Here is an 18,963-nt window from a genome sequence, read left to right as displayed (position 1 = left end):
AAGAATCTGATGCAAACAATGTAATAACACGGGCCAGGCACCAGGAGAATTTGATGCAAACAATGTAATAACACAGAACAGGCACTAGAAGAATCTGACGCAAACAATGCAATAACACAGGCCAGGCACTGGGAGAATCTGATGCAAACAATGCAATAACACAGACCAGGCACTAGAAGAATCTGATGCAAACAATGCAATAACACAGGTCAGGCACTAGAAGAATCTGATGTAAACAATGCAATAACACAGGTCAGGCACTTGGATTGAAGCAAATAATGCAATAAAACAGGCCAGGCACCAGAATTGATGCAAACAATGCAATAACACACACCAGGCACCAGAATAATCTGGTGTAAACAATGCAATAACAGAGGCCAGGCACCAAGAGAATCTGATGCAAACATTACAATAACAGGGGCCAGGCACTAGGGTTGAAGCAAATAATGCACTAACACGGGCCAAGCAGTAGGAGAATCTGGCAAAAACAATGCAATAACATGGGCCAGGCACCAAGGGAATCTGATGCAAACAATGAAATAACACGGGCCAGGCACCAAGAGAATCTGATGCAAACAATGGAATAACACGGGCCAGGCATGGCCAGGCACCAAGAGAATCTAATGCAAACAATGCAATAACACAGGTCAAGCACTATGAGAATCTGATGCAAACAGTGCAATAACACAGATCAGGTACTAGGAGAATCTGATGCAAACAATGCAATAACACGGACCAGGCTCTTGGATTGAAGTAAATAATGCAATAACACAGGCCAAGCAGTAGGAGAATCTGACAAAAACAATGCAACAACACAGGCCAGGCACTGGGAGAATCTGATGCAAACAATGCAATAACCCAGACCAGGCACTAGAAGAATCTGATGCAAACAATGCACTAACACAGGCCAGACACTAGAAGAATCTGATGCAAACAATGCAATAACACAGGCCAGGCATTAGAAGAATCTGATGCAAACAATGCAATAACACTGGCCAGGCACTAGAAGAATCTTATTTTTTTATTTATTTATTTTTGCACTTATAATGCGCACAGATACCCACAAAGGGTTTCCCGGCGCAAAGGATGTGAGAGCTGAGAAAACACCGAAAAGCGCAGAAAACAACCTATTAGAAGCCTGCAATTATTTATCAAAGAGCCAGGTTTTTACACCTTTCTTAAAACTGGCGAGATTTACCTCCTTACGCAGGGCTAAAGGCAAAGAGTTCCAAAGAACTGGTCCCAGATGGGAGAAAGACTTTCCCCCCATACGGGCCAGTTTAAATCTAGGAACCACAAAGTTGGCTCCATTTGAAGAGCGGAGGTTTCGTTCAGGAACGTAGGGCCTAACCAGATTCTGCAGGTACTTTGGTGCGGTCCCTGCCTTGATCCTAAACATGTAGGTCAATGCTTTGAACCGGACCCGGTTCTCAACCCTAAGCCAGTGAAGGTCCTTCAGGTGCTTTGATATCCTAGCTGTCCTAGGGATCTTACAAAGCAGCCTGGAGGCGGAATTTTGGACCAGTTGGAGCCGCCTAATCACAGCTAAATTGGAGCCCAGGTATAAGATGTTACCGTAGTCAAGCCTAGATGTAATCAGTGCATTGACTACGGTCTTCTGGGTATCCATAGGCAGCATCCAGATGATCTTCCGTAACCATTTCAGGATGGTAAAGCACGTGCCAGCTACTTTGTTTACCTGCTGTTTCATTGATAAGGAGTCATCAATGCATACCCCTAAGTTTCTGACTTGAGTGGCCGGGCAGGGGAAAGCACCCAGGGAGGGCGGCCAGTGGGTATCCTGCCATAGATCTCTCTTTTTCCCTAGGAGAAGAATCTCCGTCTTCTCCCCGTTAAGCTTCAGCTGATTAATTGACATCCAGCTGAAGACTTCCTGAAGGCCTGTTTTCAACGCAGAGGGGGATGAAGGCTTTGCGTTGGTGAGGGAAAAAATAATCTGCGAATCATCCGCATAAGACATAAGTTCTAAGCCAACTCGCTCAGCTAGATCGGCGAGTGGGCGGAGATACAGATTAAAAAACAGCGGGCTCAAGATTGAGCCCTGAGGCACGCCATGTGGAGACAGAAAGGTGTCTGACTGAGCTTGGGAGGACGAGATCTGAAACGTCCAGTTGCTCAAGTAGGACGCGATCCAGTCAAGCGCTTTCCCTCCGACACCATCATCACTCAGCCTAGCAAGTAGTCTGTTGTGTGAGATGGTGTCGAAGGCCGCACTAAGATCAAGTAAGACAAGAGCAACCGTTTGCCCCTCATCCAAAAGTGCCCTAATCTTTTCGGTGACTCCCAAGAGGGCGGACTCGGTGGAATGGCCTGCCCTAAAACCTGACTGAGTAAAATGGAGTAGATTATTGTTCTCAGTGTACATTGAGAGTACACCGTGAATGTGCTTCTCTAAGATCTTAGAGAACGCAGGTAACAGGGAAATTGGGCGGTAGTTGGCCAGCACCTCAGGATCAGCCGCCGGCTTTTTCAATAGAGGGCTGACCATGGCATGCTTCCAAGCCGCTGGAACAGTTGCCAGATGGATGGAGGCATTTAAGGTATCAGCAATAGTCCCCAGAGCTGGGTCGTCCAGCTGCCTCAGGATGTTGATGGGGAGAGGATCACAGGGAGAGCCTGATTTAATGGACGCGGCTAAGGATTTCAGAATGTCCAAGGAAATAAGTGGCCAAGAGTCAAGCCGTGGTCCTACTTGATTTGCCAAAGGTGGGGACGGAACTTCCCCGTCGTCCCTCATCCGAGGATTAATATTGGCAATAATCTTCTCTATCTTTTCCACAAAATACGTGGCAAGATTTTGACATTTTTGAGGGGTCAGGGGGGGTGCGGCAGCCATAGAATTTGCTCCGGCCAGTTCCTTAACGGTGTTAAAAAGAGTCCGTGCTTTGTTTGCGGCTGTGTTGATAGTCTCGGTTATGTAACAAGCCTTGGCTCTCGTGCATGCTCTGTGGTAGAGGTTTCTGGCATTACGATAAATTTCCTTTTTTAAAGGATCGTAATGTTTGCGCCACTTCCGCTCTAATGCCTTACACTTGGTTTTTTCTAGTTGTAATTCATCATTGTACCAAGGGGCTGGAGGGCGATGAACATTGCCTCTGCACTTAGTAGCGGGCAAACAGATGTCGACTGCTCTCTCCAGCCAGGTATGGACTTCACGCGCAATCGTTTCCATGTCGGTGCCCAAGACGGGGGGGTGAATCTTTAGTGCACTCTGCAACTCGGACAAACAATGCAATAACACAGGCCAGGCACTAGAAGAATCTGATGTAAACAATGCAATAACACAGGCCAGGCACTAGGAGAATCTGATGCAAACAATACAATAACACAGGCCAGGCACTAGAAGAATCTGATTCAAACAATGCAATAACACAGGCCAGGCACTAGAAGAATCTGATGCAAAAAATGCAATAACACAGACCAGGCACTAGAAGAATCTGATGCAAAAATGCAATCACACAGACCAGGCACTAGAAGAATCTGATGCAAACAATGCGCTTACACAGGCCAGGCACTGGGAGAATTCGACGCAAACAATGCAATAACACAGAACAGGCACTATGAGAATCAGATGCAAACAGTGCAATAACACAGACCAGGTACTAGGATAATCTGACGCAAACAATGCAATAACATGGGCCAGGCACAAAGGTTGAAGCAAATACTGCAAAAACATGGGAAAGGGACTAGAAGAATCTGGTGGACACAATGCAATATCACAGGCCAGGCAGTAAGAGAATCTGATGCAAACAATGCAATAACACGGGCCAAGCACTAGGAACAAATGACACAAACAATGCAATAACACAGCCAGGCACTTGGATTGAAGCAAATAATGCAATATAACAGGCCAGGCACCAGAATTGATGCAAACAATGCAATAACACACACCAGGCACCAGAAGAATCTGGTGTAAACAATGCAATAACACAGGCCAGGCACCAAGAGAATCTGATGCAAACAATACAATAACACGGGCCAGGCACCAGGAGAAACTAATGCAAACATTACAATAACACGGGCCAGGCACTAGGGTTGAAGCAAATAATGCACTAACACGAGCCAAGCAGTAGGAGAATCTGACAAAAACAATGGAATAACACGGGCCAGGCACCAAGAGAATCTGATGCAAACAATGGAATAACAAGGGCCAGGCACCAAGAGAATCTAATGCAAACAATGCAATAACACAGGTCAAGCACTATGAGAATCTGATGCAAACAGTGCAATAACACAGATCAGGTACTAGGAGAATCTGATGCAAACAATGCAATAACACAGACCAGGCACTAGAAGAATCTGATGCAAACAATGCACTAACACAGGTCAGGCACTGGAAGAATCTGATGTAAACAATGCAATAACACAGGTCAGGCACTAGGAGAATCTGATGCAAACAATACAATAACACGGGCCAGGCACCAAGAGAAACTAATGCAAACATTACAATAACACGGGCCAGGCACTAGGGTTGAAGCAAATAATGCACTAACACGGGCCAAGCAGTAGGAGATTCTGACAAAAACAATGGAATAACACGGGCCAGGCACCAAGAGAATCTGATGCAAACAATGGAATAACAAGGGCCAGGCACCAAGAGAATCTAATGCAAACAATGCAATAACACATGTCAAGCACTATGAGAATCTGATGCAAACAGTGCAATAACACAGATCAGGTACTAGGAGAATCTGATGCAAACAATGCAATAACACGGACCAGGCTCTTGGATTGAAGTAAATAATGCAATAACACTGGCCAAGCAGTAGGAGAATCTGACACAGACAATGCAATAACACGGGCCAGGCACTTGGATTGAAGCAAACAATGCAATAACACGGGCCAACCACTATGAAAATCTGACACAAACAATGCAATAACACAGGCCAGGCACAAGGAGAATCTGATGCAAACAATGCAATAACATGGGCCACGCACTAGAAGAATATGATGCAAACAATGCAATAACACGGGCCAGGCACTTGGATTGAAGCAAATAATGCAATAACCCGGGCCAAGCAGTAGGAAAATCTGACACAAACAATGCAATAACACAGGCCAGGCACCAAGACAATCTGATGCAAAAAATGCAATAACATGGGCCAAACACTATGAGAATCTGATGCAAACAATGCAATAACATGAACCAGGCACTTGGATTGAAGCAAATAATGCATTAACACAGGCGAGGCACTAGGAGAATCTGATGCAAACAATGCAATAACACAGGCCAGGCACTCGGAGAATCTGGCACCAACAATGCAATAACACAGGCCAGGCACAGGAAGAATCTGACTTAAGCAATGCAATAACACAGGCCAGGCGCTGGGAGAATCTGATGCAATCAATGCAATAACACAGGCCAGGCACTATGAGAATCTGACACAAACAATGCAATAACACAGGCCAGGCACTCGGAGAATCGGATGCAAACAATGGAATAACACGAGCCAGGGACTAGGAGAATCTGACAAAAACAATGCAATAACATGGGCCAGGCACCAGCGTTGAAGCAAATAATGCAATAACATGGGCCAGGCACCAAGAGAATCTGATGCAAACAATGCAATAACACGGGCCAACCACTATGAGAATCTAATGCAAACAATGCAATAACACGGGCTAACCACTATGAGAATCTGATGCAAACAATGCAACAACATGGACCAGGCACGAGGAGACTCTACAGCAAACAATGCAAAAACACAGGCCAAGCACTATGAGAATCTGATGCAAACAATGTAATAACACAGGGTAGGCACTAGGAGAATTTGATGCAAACAATGCAATAACACAGGCCAGGCACTAGAAGAATCTGTTGCAAACAATGCAATAACACAAGCCAGGCACGAAGAGAATCTGATACAAACAATGCAATAACACAGGCCAGGCACTAGTTGAATCTAATGCAAACAATGCAATAACACTTGCCAAGCGCTAGGAGAATCTGATGCAGGTGAGCATGTAATACCTGGCGTGATCTAGTGTACTGTGTGGACAAGAGGGTGGGAGGGCAAAGACTAGTTTCATATGGACTGAAGCATGGGCAAAATTAGCAATATTTTAAGGAAGTATTTACCATATAGTAAATCATGCAGAGTCAGTTTTTGTTTTTGTGCCAGGTACGGGATATTACGTACCAAGGGGTGTCACAGATATTATAAATTTTCCTACAAGGGTCATCTGCTTTACAAAGAATTTCAATGTGAGGAGTGACTCTAAAAAGCAGCGACGGGACATGCAGTGAGAGGAGAGAATGCAGAGCATCACTAACGTTATGGAACAGCACACAACTTTAGAGGCTACTTAAATACAGGGAGACACCTGAAATGGGTTCTGCACCTCACTTGAATCCAGAACACGAAAGCGCCTTTACACACAGACCAAACATCATAGGAGGGGCCGAGGGGAGACATAACATCTAATCCCGGCTTTACCACTTTACCTAAAGATGCTGGAAATAGACACCAAATGTTATTTCTCGACAGGGCCACTATACAGGTCCTTATTCTGGGATTGTAGTCCCTCAGCCTCTCCCTCACAATTTCCACCACTCTACGTGTGGTTTACTGCACTAGGAAACTGTGCAACCAGGAGACTTCGTGTTTAACCCTGTCCTACAATTTGTGAAATAGTGAGCTTCAGGAATCACTAAGTAAATGTATGCCTCTCCCCCCCCATTTATGTCCAAGATCGAAGGTATTTACAACCATCTTAAAGTTGTGAGTAAAACTGTGCTTTTAAAAATGGGCCCAGACTGTGGTGATGCGTCTTTAAGTAAAGATTCCTTACAGCGGCTCCTGGAATGTTGTTGTTGATGCGTTGCCAGCAGTGTTCCCGGCAGTTACGTTCCTGGTGCAGTTGGATGAGTGGTGAATAAATCTTACCCTTAGCCTACCGATGACACGAGAGTTTGATTACCACATAGACATTGCCTCTGGTGGGGGGGAGGGGTACACAGCACCCACTCTCATGGACTATTTACCAGAATGTAACGTGGCCAAGTAATAACCTTTGGAAAAAGTAGTTCTGTGTTCATCAGACTTAAACTGTTTAGTACTAGTCAAATCCTACTCTTTCTGTGCCTCTGTCCCCTTATCTGACAATGTATGTACCTCGAAGGAGGCAGGATGGAAGAAATAAACATGAAAGGCATGATCCCAGCTCAAACCACCAGCATGGATTTCATTCACTCGTTCAGAGCCGCTTAACTGCAGGTCTCAGCACTGCATATCAGCATCTCTAAAGGCAAACTCTGTCGAAGCAAAAGGAGGGGGAGAGCCCTATGACCCTTTAGAGCCTAGGCCGCTCACTAGAAAATGACGACGAAGGACAGGACAGGACTCTAACAGGATAAACTGATCCAACTCAAATATGAGGTGAACGTATTATTTATCGCCTTAATGGTGCAAAAGTCACTCTGGAATGAAATCAATACTATTCGAATAATCAATGTTCGATTTATAATAGAGGCATTGCTGTGTTGCAATAAAATAAATCGGCGGCAACAATAGCTATTCTCACAACAAAGTGTACTTATTTCAAGTTTGGTTTGCATATTTTACAAGAAGGGGAGAAAGCGACAACTGATAGACAACATTATAAAGCTTACCGACTTGCCTTATAAAGGTTGGTGGTACTTTTAGAGTCAATCATTTTTATTGAGCAGTATAACATCCCATAACACAGCTCAGCTGCCTATATCCGCTGGCCGGCAGAGCAAATTCTACTAGCATTAAACACAGCATTCAGGCCTACACCCCGGAGGGCGACCCCACGAAGAAGAATGCAATGCCATGATGAGCCGCCAGTACCATTACCAATCTACTGCAATTAAGTATAGAAACAGAAACAACAAAGGCAAAAGAAACCCCCTCCCTCCACCCCCACCCCCACACCTCTCCCCCACTACCTACCACCCTCCTCCGCATCAGTCTTATCTACCTCCTCATACTCCGCGCCACCACCACGTGCTCCCCCTAGCACCGCTCAGACCACTCAAATCCCCTTGGCAGGACCCGAGGCTCCAAAGGAATAAGTTGAAGAATCTGCAAATACTTTGGACACGTTACCTCCTGCAAATCCCTGGATAGGAGATGCAGGAATGGGTCCCACAATTCCGCATATTCTGCCCCCCTTCCATCCATACACAGTGATAGCTGCTCCTAGCTAGAAGATGCCACAGCCGTTGGACCCAGTCCCTCAGGTCAGGAGAATCAGGAGACCCCCAATGCGCAAGGATGACTAAGCGCACCGCCAGCAAGGCCAAAGAAAGCGGTCTACCCCTCAGCGAGCGCAAGGGATACGATTTCACATGTGGGAGCCCTAGCAGCACATGTTTAGGAGCTCGAGGGAAGGTGATACGAAATGCATCATTCAGGTCGTCAAGGACCGCCTCCCACTACCGCTCTAGTTTCGGGCAGTGCCACAAAAGGTGTGGCAAGCTGCCCGGGGAACCACACCCCCTCCAACACAGGCCTGAGTGTTTCTGATCCCAAGTCTTAATGCGAGCTGGAGTATAATACCAATAGGTAACTGCCTTATAGGCTGACTCTGTACCTGCTACATTGGCGGTGATGTGCTGCGCATGGTAGAGCAACGGCTCCCACTCCTTACGTGACAGCGGACGCCCCAGCTCCGTCTCCCAACGAACCTGCGCTTTTGTACGTGAAGCTTTGGGGTGCGCTATGATCATAGCATACAAATCAGATATAAGTTTGAGATCATCTTTCTTGCAGACCACCCACCTTTCGAAGGCTGTCAGAGGACGGGACATAGCAGCAATGTTAGGAGGCTGAGTAACCCAATGCGCTACCTGCGTATAAGGAAATGCATCGGACTCTAAAAGAGAGAAATAGTCTCGGCAAATCAGGGGGAACGGGATTAGGCCATCAAGATCAAAGAGGGAGCCCACTCTCTTGCAACCCTCCTCCCTCCAGCGCTGAAAGATCGGGGAAGCACAGCCCGGTGGGAAGTCTGGATTATCTACGATGGGCCTCATAGGGGACGGAAGTAGTCCAACCCTTACGCTGCGCCAGTTGGTCCCATACCTTCAAAGTCGGCGATGTCACAGGGGAAGAGTAGAGACCCCACACTCTATGTTTCCGAGGAAGCCACAGCTCGCGCCAAATATTGCACCCCACCACCGTCTGGTCCATGAAGTTCCTGTGTTTACTGGACCATGGCCTATTCCATTCAAGGATGTATCACAGGCAGGCTGCCTGAAAGTACGCCTTCAGCTAGGGGAAACCCATCCCACCGCTGGCCTTAGGGGCTGTAATCAGGGATAAAGCAAGCCGTGGGCATTTATGATTCCACAAAAACTTATTAATAAACCCTTGTAGCTTCTGGATGGAACCCGGCAGAGGACTCAGTGGGAGCATCTGAAAGAGGTATAAGATGCGCCGGAGTACTATCATTTTAACTGCCGCCAGTCTACTGAACCAAGCCAGGTGAAGACGGGACCAATCGGACAGCGATTTAGCTGTCTGGTCCACTAACAGCTTGTAGTTAATGGAAGCTGTCTGTGCTATTGTAGGGGCAAGGCGGATTCCCAGGTACGGGATGTCGGAGTGAACCCACTGGAAGGCAAAGTCCTGCTGCAGTTCCAGTACATCAGCTGCCGGGACCGACACATTAAGTATCTGCGCTTTGGAGAAATTAACTTTAAATCCCGCTACTCTACTAAATTCGTGCATTTCTGCCGACAGGTGCCGCAAGGAAGAGTGGGGTAGTGTAAGCGAAAGAATCACGTCATCCACGAACAAACTGATTTTATGTATATCTGCACCAAACTGAATCCCTGCAACGTCCCCGTTGGACAGCACCCGCTGAGCATATAGAGCGCAAAAAGCAGCAGGGACAAGGGGTACACCTGCCTCGTCCCTCTAGTGATAGGGAAAAGAGCAGACTTACACCCATTTACTCGAACCGCCGCCTTCGGAGCCGCATACAGGCAGCGAACCCACCGCACGAAGTGAAGTTATCCCTCAGGCCGAAGGCTTGCAATACAGCAAACAGATATGTCCAATCGACGCGATCGAAGGCCTTCTCCGCGTCTATGGATAAAAAGAGGGCCTGTGCACGAGAATGTTGAATTAAATCCATGAGGTGCAGAAGTTTCTTAGTGTGTCCCCCCCCTGTCGCGTCGGAATAAAACCCGCTTGGTCCGATCTATGATGCCGTTCATCAACGGGCTGAAGTGTGCGGCTAAGATGCTGGCGAAGAGCATAGCATCAATGTTAAGGAGCGTGATCGGATGATATGATCCACACTCTGTGGGGTCCTTCCCGGGTTTGGGAAAGACTGTGATAGCAGCCTCCGACATAGAGGGGGTCACTTCCCCCACCTCTAGAACGGAATTAAAAAGGCGTGTTAAAAAGGGAGCTCGCTCCACACAAAACGTTTTATAAAAAACAGCCCAATAGCCATCCGGCCCCAGAGATTTGGCCAACTTCAGCCATGCAATTGCAGAGATGACTTCCTTGATACGTATCTCAGCATCCAAAGCCTCTGCAGAGACCTGAAGGAGAGGCGTAACGCCGCTAGATGCCAAATAAGCCGCTACTCGCTCGGGGTCCGAGGGCTCTCCTTGATATAAGGATTGGTAAAACCGCCGGAAGGAGTCCACAATAAGGGAGTCGGTAGTCTGCTGCACTGATTGAGAGTCCCTGATGGCGCGACAAACCTGGAGGTTCATGGTGACAAAGAGTAATTCTTTTTAAGATTACTGTGAGGGTGTTACCAGTACTTCTTTAATGCAGTATTTTTATGGAAACCTTAAAAAAAGATTAACACTAGCTACAGTATGATTGTGGTTACTAAAAATTTAACATCTGATAGCACAGTAAGAATTTACACGTTTTCTCTTTTTGCAAATTATGCTCGACTGATCTTATACTCTGTACAGCCCATCCTATAATTTGTGTAGCCTATTTTATATTTTGTTTAATTCTTTCTTTAAACTATTGGCTTTCCTATATAAAGTGCTGTCTCTCACGGGCAGACGTCACAGCACTGTAAAAATATACAAGTCACTATTCCCTAGTGCACCAACCAGGATTCAAATTAGCGAGCCTCCACTTTGAGACAAAGACATCAGAAATTATGACACTAACCTTAGTGCCCCAGGCGATCTGAATGGCGTCTGAGTTGAGCCCATTTACGTAAACGCAGGCCATAGGCTGTGTGTCCAGCAGCTTCATACGTGATCTCAAACTCCTTGACATACCAAGCTGCCTAAACGTCTCGATCATAAAAGGCTACTCCAGGGAGTCAAACTCCTTTATTTATTTATTTATTTATTTATTTATTTATTTATTTATTTATTTATAGCCTTATAGAGCGCCTGATTCAATTCCCGAAGGGATATCTCTGCGCTTGTGCTTCTACTGGTTAGTCTCTATCAGGGACTTTGGCTGTGATACAAGGAATTGATCTAAGGAAGGGTGAAGAGATATGTTTTTAAGTTTTTTCTAAAGGATTCAAGACTGGTGATTTGTTTCAGCACAGGGGGTAGGGAGTTCCAGAGAACAGGTCCTTTGTAGGACAGAGCTCGACCACCCTGTCTGGCTCTTCTGACCCTAGGGACCTGAAGCAATTGGTGGCTTCTGGAGCGCAGAGTGCGTCCAGGGATATATGGAACACATTTTTCCTTTAAGTATCTGGGACCAGTACCAAACAGGCATTTATGTATCGTGCAACATATCTTAAATTTAACACGCTGCTTTACTGGTAACCAGTGGAGTTGGTGAAGAAGGGGACGGGAGGGAGTTCTGGGGGGGCATTGAGAGCTGGCCTTGCTGCAGTGTTTTGGACTACTTGTAATTTTTCCAGTTGTTCTTCATTTGCCGATATATTTAGGCCATTACAGTAGTCCATCCTACTTATTATTAAGGTCTGAATAAGCGTTTTCCTATGGTTGTCTGGCAGGAATGGAAAGACGCGTCGAAGCAGGCCAACCACATGAAAACAAGCACCTGTGACTTGAGTAGTGTGTTCCTTAAGTAGGAGTGCCTGATCCAGCTTAATACCAAGATTTTTAACTGTTTGTTTGGGGCTCGGGACAGGTCCCAACTCCAAGGGCCACCAATCTGGGGACCACGTCAGAGTTGCCCCCCCAAACAACATGACCTCAGTTTTGGTCACGTTGCATTGGAGGTAGTTCTGTGCCATCCAGTGTGCCACTGCTCTCATTCCATCCGCAAAAGATTTTTGGATTGCGGGTGTGAGAGTTTGGAAAGGAAATAAGAGCTGGGTGTCATCAGCGTATGACACCGGGGTGAACCCATATGATCTTATAATGTTTAAGAGCGATCCGAAAGAAAGCTTTCCAACCACGACAGAGCCACACCTCCTATGCCCACATCTCTCAAGCGGCCGAGAAGAAGTTCATGTGACACCGTGTCGAAGGCAGCGGATAGGTCTAACAGCACCAGAATCACTGAGCCCCCTCTATCAAGTGACATCCTGATGTTATCAGTCACTGAGAGGAGGGCTGATTCTGTGCTGTGATTGGGCCTGAAACCAGATTGAGAGTGGTCCAGGCCCTCCGCTGCCTCGATGTAATTTGACAGGTGAGTATTCACATGCTTCTCGGTCAATTTGCTGAGGTAGTGCAAAAGGGAGATGGGTCGAAGGTTGGAAAGGTCTGTCCATGGAAGTGCGGCACTCTTCCGGATTGGGTTGACCACAGCTTTTTTCCATTCTGCTGGTACGTGCCCTTCTCTGAGGGAGTGATTTATAACTGTTTGGATTTGAGGTCCTAAGAGGGTGCTCAGGGGGGCCATCATTTTAGCTGGTACAAAATCGTCGGGGGAACCTGATTTTATGTGGCTAGTGAGAAGGGGGAAATCTATGTCAGTGACTGGTGGAAAGATTAGTAATGAGGCTTTTCTTTGAGTAGGTATGATGGAGGCAGGAGTGCTACAGTTTGAGCTCGTGGCTTTCAGAATTTTCTCATAGATTGAGTTTATTTTATTTTTAAAAACAGTGATATTTCATTGCATAAGGGTAGTGAGAAGTCATCTGGACTAGCACAGGCTGTAGGTTTGACAAATGCTTCCAGTATTTTATATAATTCCTTCGAGGAGTTGCCTGCTTCTGCAAGTTGCTGGACAAGACTGTTCTTGCGGGCCTTTTTGATGTTTTTATAGTAGTTTGTTTGTGCGTCATAATGTGCCTTCCTATTCTCTTCTGTACGTGCCTTCCTCCATTTTTTCTCTATCCTCCTACAACCTTGCTTCTCAGTTCTCAGTGCCTCAGTGTACCATTTCTCCTGTTTATTTATGGGGAATTGTTTATGCAACTTCAATGGGGCCAGTTTGTCTATTGCCTCGTAAGGGATTTATTAAATTTGGCTAGTGAGTCTTCTACATTATCTGTTTCCAGAAATTTGGGCTTTTCCCAAACCCTTTGCAGCTCTTCTACTGTTACCCTGTGCCACTGACGGCGCCATATTGGTGGGAGATTTTTTTTGTGAGGACGTGAATTAGTTACAGGCAGACAGAATTCCACCAGGAAATGGTCAGTCCATTCCAACTGGGTGGCGGTTTTACAATGAATTTTAGCACAGTTCGAAAAAAGCAAATCAAGAGAGTGTCCCCCTTCATGAGTGGGTCCATTATTCTGTAGTTCCAGACCCAAGGTGGACAAATCAGCAAGCAAAGTTTTTGTTTCTATGAGCTCTGGGATAGCTGCGTGAATGTTAAAATCGCCCAAAAGAAAGAAGTCTTCTTTGGCTCTAAAATAAGGAGCTAGCAGTTCCAGAAGAGAAAGAGTAAAACCTGAGCATGGTCCTGGTGCGCGATAAATAAGCGCTCCTTTCTTGGACACTTTGGTAGATAGATTAATTCTAAAAATTATGATTTCTAGTGTTGGGCAACATTTCTGCTCCAATATGGTAACCTTCAGGTGTTCTTTGTATGCAATAGCCAGACCACCTCCTATTTTGTTAGGTCGATCCATATTTAAGAACTTGTATCCTAAAGGAACCCCTAAAGTAATAGCGGGGATTGTATGGGGCTTAAGCCATGTTTCAGTAAAGAAACATAGATCCGGTATTAATGTATGAAGTAGATCCCATATCTGAAGTTGGTGTTTGGGCATAGTGCGTACATTCAATAGTATACATTTTAGTCCTTCATATGGCCTATCTGTGACTGTGGCCGATACTCTAGAAGGGTTTAGATAGGTCGCTTGAAAGTGGCATTTAATACAATAGAAAGGGCCCTCTAAGCATGACCATTTCTCACTAGTACAATCCGACAAGGGGAGTGGTCTCAAATTAGACAATTCATGAGCAGAATACCTGAATATGCCTTGTGGAGGAATCGTAGGGTCCATGTCCCCTGGCCCGGTCCTGTCGCGGTCGGGCGCAGACGGGCAGCTCTTTGGCTGGTCTTCGGCGTGTATTCGGCTGCGCGCGACCGCTGCGCGCTCCTAAGGGGGCGAGGGCTAAATAGCCCCTGAGAATAACCACTAGAGCGCTACCCGCTCCAGTGAATACCGGAAGTGCCGGAAGTGTTTGGCTCTCACCTGTCCGCCCTCCGCACAACGGTACTAGTTATCCTGTCGGAACGAGGCGGACAGGAAGGAGAATTGAGCCACCACTACTCGCTGTCCCCAAACGTGGAACTGGCTGAGGCTGCTTCCCTACTAGTAAATCAGGTGAGGGAGAATCGGCGCAGTGAATTCTAGCGCATTAGTAGTCAGCACATAGAAATACAGCTTTTTAAAAGTGCGCGTTTGTAATCAACACACACACAGCATTAACACAGTTTAAAAGTGCACAGTGCGCATAAAGCTTTCGTGAGGTTTAAAATTCCTATTACTTTCACAGCATAAAACGCTGATAGCGCTGTACCAGTGTCAGCAAGCGGGTCGGGGACACTGCCACCGTCTCCTACCGCAATCGCGCTGTGTCTGGTGCTCAGCCTAAAAAGCCCCTGAGAATAACCACTAGAGCGCTACCCGCTCCAGTGAATACCGGAAGTGCCGGAAGTGTTTGGCTCTCACCTGTCCGCCCTCCGCACAACGGTACTAGTTACCCTGTCGGAACGAGGCGGACAGGAAGGAGAATTGAGCCACCACTACTCGCTGTCCCCAAACGTGGAACTGCCTGAGGCTGCTTCCCTACTAGTAAATCAGGTGAGGGAGAATCGGCGCAGTGAATTCTAGCGCATTAGTAGTCAGCACATAGAAATACAGCTTTTTAAAAGTGCGCGTTTCCTTATCGGCATCAGCTGACTTCATGTTTGGGTTTACCTGATGCAGCACTGGGAATACTGCGAATACCGTCCATAAATGAACTGCTGTGGATTTATGTGGGACAAATCCCAACTGGACAGGGGAGACTATTTTCTCCAGTAGGAGGGATAGCTGAGTCGCATCACCTCAGGCAAGAATTTATTATCACTGTTACGCAGTGGCAGAGGGCGATAATATGTACACTTACAGGGTCTTTTCCAGGCTTAGGGGGCACGGATATGACTGAATAACTTATAGACGCCAGCGACACACCGCCCTTCAATCCCTCGGCATAGACCTCCTGGATAGGCCGCACCTCCACTGCACCCCCGGCCCAGGACAGGCCTCAACTCCTTTGTACTCCCCTGGACAGGCCTCACCTCCTCTGCACCCCTTTGGACAGGATTCACCTCCTCTGCACCCCCTTGGGCAGTCCTCACCTCCTCTGCACCCCCTTGACAGGCTTCACCTCCTCTGCACCCCTCCTGGATAGGCTGCACCGCCACTGCACCCCAGCCCAGGACAGGCCTCAACTCCTCTGCACCCCCTGAGCAGGTCTCACCTCCTCAGCACAGTACAGGCCTCACCTCTTCTGACCCCCTGGACAGGTGTCAGGGTGCAGGAAAAAGGAATCAAAGCTCCTCTTTGTCTCGCAGTATCTGCCAATGAACCGGCATTGCAAGGATCACCTGCTTGCAAAAGATCACGGGTGATTATAGTGCGGAACTGGGCATTCTCCCCTGTACTACCAACAGGGAGGACCACGGTGGAAGTTGACGGTCTATTCCTGAGTTCCTGTATACGGGCGTGAGGTCTAGACCAGCTGTGAAGTGCGCCGGTTGATTTTAGAACCAATACACTTCACCAACACATTTTCAGAGATTAGTCACCTTCTTTCTGTAGTCTAGTTAGATAGAAATAGTGCAATTTTGTGCCAGGCTTAGGCGCAGGTTAGAGCTCTTCGGTGCGTTGGCTAGTTAGTTCGGTAATTTAGAACTAGAGAGAAATACCAATTTAAAGTGAATAGGAAAACAGAAATATAAAGAGAAGATTTAATACCTACCCATTGAATACTTCAGTTCCTGATTTCTTCGTTGCTTGGTTGACGGCGGAGGCTACAGAAGGTTTCTAAGGGAGAAGAAAGAAGAATTCAGAAGATAAGAAAGTAAGGCAGAGAGTAAATAAACAAATGAGTGAAAAAGAATAAATGAACTCACAGAGTTAAAGGGTGCTAAAATGTTGTTTATAATGCACGTTACCAAAGAATAAAATACTTATATTGAAGAATAGATGAGGAGCAAAAGCCATAGGCACTGTTAGAATCTGAGTTCTCTAGTTGGCACAGGTATGCACTTGTGACAAGCAGGGACCTTCTCCTCTAGTCAGGGCAAGGGAACTACTCCGTAAGAATAAGCCCTGCTCACCCTCTAGGTGCGTGGCGTGAGCAGGCAAGGCTAATCCTCAGGGTGATAGTTAGTTAAGCATTTATGATCACATACAGTAAACCCAATGAACCACCACAGACGGACACCAGTCGTAAGGTTGTATCAAAAATACGTAGTCTTTTATAAAAATACTTAGTTGCAGGATTATCACAAGACCATAAAACGTTTAGCGAATAAGGCCACCAAATTTAACTAGGCAAAAGTTCTTAAATGTTCTTAGTCAGCAAGGTACACTGGGGGTCGATGCGCGCTTCGCACTGGAGAAGCGACCCTTTAATGATTGACGGACGACAGGAAAAACAAACGTTGCGGACCCTGGATCCGATGTGAACTCGGGTTTGAGTTTAAGTGTACCTTGTTTTGGGTGTCCGAGGTGTTTCAGGCACGGCCACTGGTGAGGGCGGACCCGGGACGGGGTCGACGGTTCTCCAAAGAATCTTATCCGGCTCAAAGCCCCCTCAAGGTGCGAGGCGGGTGAGTGGGACGGTGGAGGGTTGCGGCGATCCGGGGTCTGGAGCAGCTCACGGGGAAGATGAGAGGCGCAAAACGTGCTCCATAGCAGGCGAGGTGACAAGAGAGCGGGCGGTCCGGCACTGAAGCGGAGAGCGAATCAAGCTTGAGTGGGGCTCTCAGCGGCGGAGCGACCAGGCTCCGAGCTGTCACGACCTTAGGAGGGGCGAAGGTACCCAAGTCACAACTCCGGCGAGGGAAGAGAACGAAAGGCCCAGCAGCAGACGGGCACAGGCAGAATTGAACCCAATGGTCCTGGGGCTCAGTTCAGGGGGGAAGCTCGAGATCAAGCCAATGGAGATCGTTTCAGGCACAAGTCTTCAAAGTCCTCTCTAGTCTTTTCCTCTCCGTTCTCAGCAAGGCACCACTGCAGGGCAGTCCCTCAGGTCAGGGTCAGGTTTCCTTCCTTCAGCTTCTCTTGGTCCTTCTAGTCAGGCAGAGGTTCGTCGTGGTCAAAACAGGATCTGATTTGCTAGGAACAGGGCTCCTATATTTATACTCAGTTTCTTTTGTCTTTGCAGGCCAGGGGGCCTGAGCCTGGTTCAATCCGGTTTTGGAGCACTCTGTTGACAGGAAGCCGCTGTCTTCTTTCAGGGTGCAGGGCAGGGACATCAGACGCTCCGCAGGAGGTGGAGCCAGCCTTGTGGTGGTGGAGCACCACCCTATTCAGAGTCAAGGACTACTCCGCCCACCCATCCTGGTGTAAGCACTCTATTCACCACCTGGAAGCCCAGACTGTCCCCTGGAATTCCCCCAGCCCTGTCACTCACACATCCCAGACAGCAGATACACATCCTGGCAGAGGCGGGCTGAAATAGTCAGGCAAGCAAATGCTAACTTTCTAAAAGTAGCATTTGAAAACAGGATATTAAAATAAACCTTACTAAAGGAAGTATTTTATCATTCTGAGTTCAGGCATACTAAACTTGACGTGCCACCGTGTTCCCTGAGCCTGCCGGGATTATAGCGTGTAATAATTCCGGCAGCCCATTCTGGCCTATGAGAACAGGCGGCCCTTCAATAGTGAAGAATGAAAAGGGCGGTAATTCACTATTAGGACATGCCACACACATCAGGGCTTGTCCTATCTTATGCTCACAATGCACCCTGCCAGTGGGCCTACCATAGGGGTGACTGATATGAAGTAAAGGGAAGGTTTAGGGACTGGCAAGTTTGGGCACTTGCGCAGTCAGCGTGACAGTACCAGATTGCATGCAGGTTCTGCAATGGCAGACCCAAGACACATTTTACGAGGCCGCTTCTGTGGGTGGCACAACCTGCGCTGCAGGCCCACTAGCATTATTTGTATTTACAAGCCCTGGCACTCCTGGTGCACGTTACTGGGGACTGATAGTAAACCAAATAAGCCAATCATGGAAATCAATTATGGATATACTTTATATTGGGAGCACTTTCACTGCGGCACGGATTGGCCGTGGCGCAGTGCCCCAAGCAGCGAACACCAGCAAAACATCTGAGGCACATCAGCAAAAAGAGGAAGGGAGACTCACGCCAAGGTGCCAGGTCTAACAGGCACTCTGGGTAAGGAAATAGAGAAAGAGAGAGAGAGAGAGAGAGAGAGAGAGAGAGAGAGAGAGAGAGTAAGAACGTGGAGAAGGAATTGAAGGAAATTAGTAATGGTGTGCTTTTCTGTTACATCGATTTCCACTCATGCTTGCAGAGAGAGAGGGAGTAAGAAAGGCATAAAACTGAGTACAGCAGAAAGGAAGAAGTAAATTGG

General features: G+C 47.1%; 1 protein-coding gene across 1 annotated transcript in view; it reads right to left on the bottom strand.

The window, feature by feature from the left end:
- The window catches only part of LOC147660968 (uncharacterized), a 43,962-nt gene extending 27,566 nt beyond the window's left edge, over positions 1-16,396 (bottom strand). Inside the window, exon 1 of the mRNA XM_086951405.1 lies at positions 16,331-16,396. The gene's annotated coding sequence lies outside the window, so the exon portion shown is untranslated. The remainder of the gene's footprint in view (positions 1-16,330) is intronic.
- Positions 16,397-18,963: the final 2,567 nt, after the last annotated feature.

This window comes from Lissotriton vulgaris, unplaced genomic scaffold (genome assembly GCF_964263255.1).
Source record: "Lissotriton vulgaris unplaced genomic scaffold, aLisVul1.2 SCAFFOLD_2937, whole genome shotgun sequence".
NCBI lineage: Eukaryota > Metazoa > Chordata > Amphibia > Caudata > Salamandridae > Lissotriton > Lissotriton vulgaris.
Note: the sequence above shows the minus strand (reverse complement) of the source record. Positions and strands in the feature narration are given on the sequence as shown.